The sequence below is a fragment of the Marmota marmota genome, unplaced genomic scaffold (genome assembly GCF_001458135.2).
Source record: "Marmota marmota marmota unplaced genomic scaffold, marMar, whole genome shotgun sequence".
Taxonomy (NCBI): domain Eukaryota; kingdom Metazoa; phylum Chordata; class Mammalia; order Rodentia; family Sciuridae; genus Marmota; species Marmota marmota.
In genome coordinates, this window is record NW_026000229.1 from 47781642 (window position 1) to 47789650 (window position 8009).

Below are 8009 nucleotides of genomic sequence, written 5' to 3' on the forward strand. Positions count from 1 at the left end.
ACCCGTGGGGATGGGGTGGGGCGGAGCCTGCCGAGAGGCGTGGCCAGGAGGGCCGGCGCTGGGCGAGGCACGCGGCGCGTCAGGGCGGGGCGTCGGTGCGGGACGCCCAAGCCTTCCTTTCCAGTGTACTTCCGCCTGGTTCTTTGCCGCCTTATTGGCGGCGTCACTGTCTCGGTTTTCCCGGAAATAAGTCTACGTAGGAGCCGGCTAAGCAGCGTTAAGTGGTGACCAGCTTGGCCTCTTGTCCTTTTAGTTAGTCCCTTGTTTCCTGTTTCTCACGATGAGTCTATTAGGACTTGGATTACTCATGGACAGCTCATAGCTCCTCATTCCCAGGTTTTTGACTCATTGTTTCTGCCTTCTTGAAACTATGAGTTGGGGTCTCTGCGTTCTAGTCCATTGGAACCGTCGCTTTATTTTTTTTCTCAGAACCTTTTAGGATGAACACGAGGTTGGCACTGTGATTTTCAACTGCAGTGATTTGCCTCCTGGGATACATTGGCAATGCCTGGAGCGTTTTCAACCTCTTATCTGGAAGGGGAGAGTTGGTGCTGGCATCTCTGGATGGTGGAGGGCAGAGAAGAATAGAGGCCAGGATGGCTGCTGTACTTCTTAGGATACATAGGACAGCACCCTGCAACAAAGTCTCTGGCCTGAAATGTCAGTGCTGCTGAGGTTGAGAAACCCTGATGAGGATAAGAAAAGTCTTTTTCCTCCGAGCTCCCATTCCAAAGTGTCCTTTTTATAGATTAGGAAACAGGTTCTGAGACATTAAGTAATTTACAAGTCACATAGCTTAGTAACTCTTACTTATTGAAATTACAGAGTACTCTTTTAAGGAAAAGTGTTCAAAGAGTTAACACCATAGATATTCAGTCAGAAATTGTTTTTGGCTCACTTGTGAGATTTAAATTTAGGTTATTGATTCGTGAATTCTCACAGCTTCAGAAATCAATGAGACTGATGGCCCCCAAATTTATGTATTTATCCTATTTTCCCTCCATAAATATAAAAGAATATATAAGGCATAAAGAAATAAAAAGTCATGTACACACTACTCATCTTAAACATATAATAGCCCATTTTCTTTTTTTATTCTTTTTATATATACATGACACTTAAATGTATTTTGACATACATACATATGTACATGGAGTATAACTTATTCTAATTAGGATCTCATTCTTGTGGTTGAACATGATGTGGAGTTACATTGGTCATGTATTCATATATAAAAATAGGAAAGTTATGTTTGATTTATTCTGTCTTCTATTTCTGTCCCTCCTCCCTTTCCCTCATTCCCCTTTGTCCAATCCAATGAAGTTCTGCACCCACCCCTGCCTTATTGTGTATTAACATCTGCATATCAGAGAGAATTTTTGGCCTTTTGGTTTAGGGGGTTGGCTTTTTCCACTTAGCATGATAGTCTCCAGTTCCATCCATTTACCAGCAAATGCCATAATTTCATTCTTCCTTATGGGTGAGTTATATTCCATTGTGTATATATACCACATTTTCTTTCTTTCTTCCATTCATCTTTTGAAGGACCCCTAGGTTAGTTCCATAGTTTAACTATTGTGAATTAAGTTGCTATAGACATTGATGTGGCTTTGTCACTATAAGTATGCTGATTTTAAGTCCTTTGGGAATATAATGAGAAGTGGGATAAATAGGTCAAATGGTGGTTCCATGCCAAGTTTTCTGAGGAATCTCCATACTGAATAGCCCCATTTTCTTATCAGTGGGGTAGGCCTGTAATCCCATGACTTTGGAGATGGAGGCAGGAGTATGGCAGGTTCAAGGCCAGCCTCAGCAACTTAGCAAGACCCTGTCTCAAAAAATTATTTAAATTTTTTTTTTTTTGGTAAAAAAGCTCTGGAGATGTAGCTTAGTGGTAGAGCACCCCTGGTTCAATGTCCAGTAACACACACACACACATACACACACGCAAAAAAGATTTCTGGTAAATGTTTTCAGTGAGTTTCTCCTGAAATAATCCTGTACATTTTGAAGAATGTCATTGGAATTTTAATAGGTAAAGTGAAATATAATCAATTAAATCACAGAACACAGGAGTTCTAAGAGATACTCCATGAGGTCTTGTGCATACTCCTGACTTCCATTGTGCCACAGCAACCCAGTTTTTCCTGATTAGTCAAGATCGGTCACTGTAGGCACTATAGGGAATTCCCTCTTTGATGGTTAGTCTGCTTGGCAATGAGGAGACCAAGGTAGCCATGGGACAGTGTCAACTTCCATTTTAATGGAATCACTGGTGTGTCCTTTAGTGACTTTTATTTATGGATGTGTATAAGAAGTGCTGCATCATCAGTATTCTTGACTGCTTGAATAAGGGTATTATGTAGGAAAACATGGATATCAATGATTGAGTTGAAGACTAATTCAGAAATGTTGGACTTATCAAAAAGTTAATACCTTAGTCAGGGACTGGGAACATAGCTCAGTGGTAGAGCACATGGTTAGTATGTATGCGGTCATGAGTTCAATCCTCAACAACCCCCCTGCCACAATTTTTTTAAGAATACCTTTTAAACAATTGATTGCATTTATATTTTTCTCTTATTGTTTGCACAAGTATTCAACATAATAGTCCCTATCTAACTAAGTATAAAAAAGCTCTTTTAGTAACTAGTGAAAGTTGTAAATACCAGGAGCAGTAGCATGCCTGTAATCCCAGCAACTCAGGAGGCTGAGGGAAGAGGATCATAAGTTCAATGGGGCTGGGGTTATGGCTCAAAGGTAGAGCACTTCCTTTGCATGTGCAAGGCCCTGGGTTCAATCCTCAGCACCATATAAAATAAATAAAAAAGTTATTGTGTACAGCTACAAAAAATATAAAAATATTTTTTAAAAAAAGTTCAAGGCCTGCCTCAGCTATTTAGTGAGACCCTGTCTCAAAATTAAAAATAAAAAGGACTGGGAACGTAACTGAGTGGTAAAGCACTCCTGGATTTAATCCCTAGTATTAATAAACAAATGAGTTTGTGATAAGAAAATGTATTACAGCTTTAAATGGGCCACATTGTTTCTTTCTTTAGTGGTTCATAAACTAATAGTGTGTCATAAAATGGATATGTCTAAGATTTGATGAAATATGGCACATTTCTCTATACATGTTCATAAATTATTTCATTTGATCCTTAAGTAGATATTGTGAAGTAGAGTGAGCATTATTATTTCCATAAGGCAAATGAAACAGTTAATTTTCCTTCTCATGTGGGTGAGGCTATTTTGTCCTGTAGACTTCTGAACTCAAGAACTTAATAAAGTAGTTTAATTTTTCCCTAACATTAAACCACAAATTTAAACTGTTTCACCTAGGACCACCAAAAAAATTATAAAAGATAAGTAAGAAAACTATTAGTGTTGTAACAAGGACTTAGACTCCACTTTTGCCTGCATATGTTTTTTGCCTCCACTTTTGCCTGCATAAAAGCAGGATTAAAGATGTGGCATCCATTCTACCAAAACTGTTATACAGATTTAATACAATTCCTATTAAAATTCCAATGACATTCTTCATAGAACTCGAAAAAGCAATCATGAAATTCATTTGGGAAAACAAGAGACCCAGAGTAGCCAAAGCAATCCTTAGCAAGAAAAGTGGAGCAGGAGGCATCACAATACCAGACCTTAATCTACACTACAGAGAAACAGTAACAAAAGGGTGTGGTATTGGTACCAAAATAGACCTGTAGACCAATGTTACAAAATAGAAGACACAGAGACAAACCTATACACATATGGTTATCTCATACTAGACAAAGGCACCAGAAACATACATTGGAGAAAAGATAGCCTCTTCAACAAATGGTGCCAGGAAAACTGGAAATCCATATGTTGCAAAATGTAATTAAACCCCTCTCTCTCACCCTGTACAAAAATCAACTCAAAGTGGATCAAAGACTTAGGCACTAGAACAGAGACCCTGCACCTAGTATTAAAAATAGTAGGCCCAAATCTTCATCACGTCAGCTTAGGACCTGACTTCCTGAACAACACTCCTAAAGTACTCAGAAAAATGAGAAATTATATCCCATCTATGTATGATACATCAAAGTATATAAATGCATTCTACTGTCATGTATAACTAATTAAAATGAATTAAAAAGTAAAATTAAATTAAAAAACTCAGAATAAATAAATTGTATATGAGCAGATTATATATTTTTTAAAAAAGACTCCTAAAGTGCAAGAAATAAAATCAAGAATCAATAAATGGGATGGACTCCAACTAAAAAGCTTCTTCTCAGCAAAGGCAACAATCAGTAACGTAAGAGAGCCTACAGAATGGGAAAATAATCTCCAGGATCTATAAAGCACTCAAAAAACTTAACACCAAAAAAACAAATAACCAAATCAAGTGTGGTCTGTCCTAAGGGCTAAGGAACTTAACAGACACTTCACAGAAGAAGAAATACAATTGATCAACAAACATGAAAAAATGTTCATTATCTCTCTAGCAATTAGAGAAATGCAAATCAAGACTACTCTGAGATTTCATCTTACCCCAGTCAGAATGGCAATTATTAAGAATACAAGCAATAATAAGTGTTGTCAAAGATGTACAGAAAAAGGTACACTCATACATTGCTGATGGGACTGCAAATTGATGCAACCACTATAGAAAGCAGTTTGGAGATACCTCAGAAAACTTGGAATGGAACCACCATTTGACCTAGCTATCCCTCTCCTCTGTTTATACCCAAAGGACTTAAAATCAGCATAATATACTGAAACGGCCACATCAGTGTGTATAGCAGCTCAATTCACGATAGCTAAACTATGGAACCAACCTAGATGCCCTTTCAACAGATGAATGGATAAAGAACATGTGGTACATATACACAGTGAAATATTACTCAGGCTTAAAGAAGAATGAAGTTATGGCATTTGCAGGTAAATAGATGGAGCTAGAAAATATGCGAAGTGAAATAAGCTAATTCCCCCAAACCAAAGGCCAGATGTTTTCTCATGATAAGTAAATGCTGATCCATACTGGGGCGGGGTTGACTGGTGTAGAGAAGAAAGAGGGAACTTTGAATAATGTAGAGGGGAGTGAGGGGAAGGGTGGGACACTGGGGATGGGAAGGATGGTAAAATGAGACAGCCATTATTACCCTATATACGTATATGATTACATTACTGGTGTGACTGCACCATTACAGCCTGAGGAATGAGAAGTTGTGGTCCATTCGTGTACAATGTGTCTAAATGCATTGCAGTGCCATGTATAACTAATTAGAACAAATTAAAAAAAAAAAAAAAAAGGAGGCCAGTAGAATAGAAGAGAGGAACAGGGGGATGGAGGAGAGGGAAAGGGGAGAGACTGGGGAATGAAATTCATCAAAGTATACTGTTTTATTGTGTGAATGTATGAATATATTATACAAATTTTAAAAATATATTTGTCATCTCTTCCTCCATTTTGCATTCATCTCCCTTGCTCTGAGTCTCCTTGGATTCCAGAACAAGGTCTGATCTGATAAACATCACATGTCCAGTCAAACCCACCCCTCCATCACCACCAGGAGGAGCAACATTTTTTCTGGGATAAGGCCTGACCAATCCTGAGATAACGATGGACAGACCACACTAGATCAAGATCACCTGCTTTGGTAACTGTGAAAAGCCTCCAGTGGTGCAAACCCCCAAACCCTTGCCCTTATTCCCTTTTCTATAAATCCTAGAAGACAAGGCTATAGGATGGTTTGGTCACATGTGAAGATACATTTTATTATTTCTGCATATGTCTGAAAATTTCCATGAAAAAGATTAAAAACAAAAAGCAACCTTAGTAAAATTCTCATAAGTTTTTATATCTGCACTTTAGAAAAGAAAAATCACAAAAAATTAATAATCTCAATTCTCCCCCCCCCCCAAAAAATCATTTTTTAACCAAATTACCTCCTCAGAAATGATGTTTTAACTTGTTTCTTCATGTCCTAATTCTGACTACAATGGTTGCTGTTTTTCAATGCCTAATTGTTTTGTTATGGTAATCTTATTTTATTCTACTTTTTCTATCACTTCATTTAAAGTGGTTGGGTATATAATAAATTGTCTACATAAGTTGTAAGTTGTGAAGTAGAATTTAGTGATTTTATTAAATATAATGATAATCCCTAATAATTTTCACAGCATTTTGCTATGTTGAGAATGTAAAAGAAAAAAACCAAATAAACTGCACAGAATATTATAGCCACAAACAATTTAAAAGTTTTGAGTATTAAGCCAGGTGCAGTGGCACAAGCCTATAATCCCAAAGACTTGGGAGGCTGAGGCAGGAGGATTTCAAGTTTGAGGCCAGCCTCGGCAATTTAGTGAGATCATCAGCAACTTAGGGAGACCCTTTCTCAAAATTAAAAATAAAAAAACTGGGGATGGGCTAGGGAAATAGCTCAGTTGGTAGAGTGCTTGCCTCACATGCATAAGGCCCTGGTTTCAATCCCTAGCATCAACAACAACAACAACAACAAAAATAAAAACTGGGGATGTAGCTTAGTGGTAAAGTACCTCTGAATTCAATTCCCTGTACTCCCCCCACTCCTCCAAAAAGTTTTGAGCATTAGAGAACAAAAATACTTTAAATATTTTTAAAGTAATTATACAGATGGGAGGTTCAATTTGAATAGAAACTTTCTTAGTCACATATTTATGATTCTTCTACTTTTAAAAATGTCCTTTCAGTTATTTACTTTCTGTTGTCATAGAAATAGGCTATATTGCATAAACATTTTGATAAATTCCATCAATTTTTGCTTAAAAATGAGTCTCAACAACTAGATGGTTGTGATTGAATCAGAAAATGAAATCAGCCTAGTTCAGACCCAAAAAGTTTCCTCAACTCTCTTTTATTTGACTATTGTGAGGTCCACTGGGAATGTCTTGGAAAGATCACTTAGAACCACCCTGCAGTTAAGGGAAATGGTGACAGGATAGTCATGCAGTGAGAGAGAACTCTTGTCACATAAAATTTTGTTAGTGTTAGTCACACAACTAGAACATAATGTTTAAAGGAAAATTCATGACATTGATGAAAAGCTATGTTACAAAAGCTGTGTCAGGCTGTGGGTATAGCTTTTTTAAGATGTATGAGGCCCTGAGTTTGATTCCAGCACCACAAAAAAAAAAAAAAAAAAAAAAAAAGACAACTTGCATTTTCATGGCATGGATAACGTGGATATCTGGTACATAAAAGTGTTTTGTGTTTAGTTTTCATAATTTAGCTCATCATCAATTATAATCTATTTTGTATGAGGCCAAAAATCTCTATTTGAAGAGCATCATTGCCTTCAGAAGGAATTACATTATGCTAACATCCATTGGAAAAATTTTTAGAATTTAGAATGATTCATTTTTCCTTACCAGATTACCTAATCGTAGGTCTCATCTGATTATAAAAATAGTTTTGGAATAATGGCCAAACCTCAATATCATACATGATGTAAACATGGCATCATTATGATTCAGTGGTAACCAAAATTGCCTTTAAACCATAAAGAGTAATTTTAATCTCTGAATCTCAACTTTTTCATCTGAAAAATGGAGACACAGAATATCTTCCTTCTGTTTTTTACTGGTATGTTTTGAATACAGTATACAAAAATCCTGAGCCTCGTTCTTCCAAGCAGAAACCCAAGCAAAAGGAGGAATAGAAAATAAGAAAGAAAGACTTTTGGTGCTTTCATATACAGTGTTCTAATCCATGTTTTTTAATCCTCCTCCCAATAAGGAATGTCTTTGGATGTCTAAGAATTGGAGCTTTGCTTTATACTCCCCTGTCATATCCTAAATTCATTTTCAGTTATTACTCATTCATTCATTCTTTTAGTGAATAGATCATTTGCCATATGTTAAGATCCTAAAACAGAACAAGCAAAGCACCAACTCACTGAAGACCAACATTATGTAAGTGCTTGCAAACACACTGAGTTTCTGAAGAAATACAGGATATCATGGGAGCTTTCAACAGGGTATTATGTGAC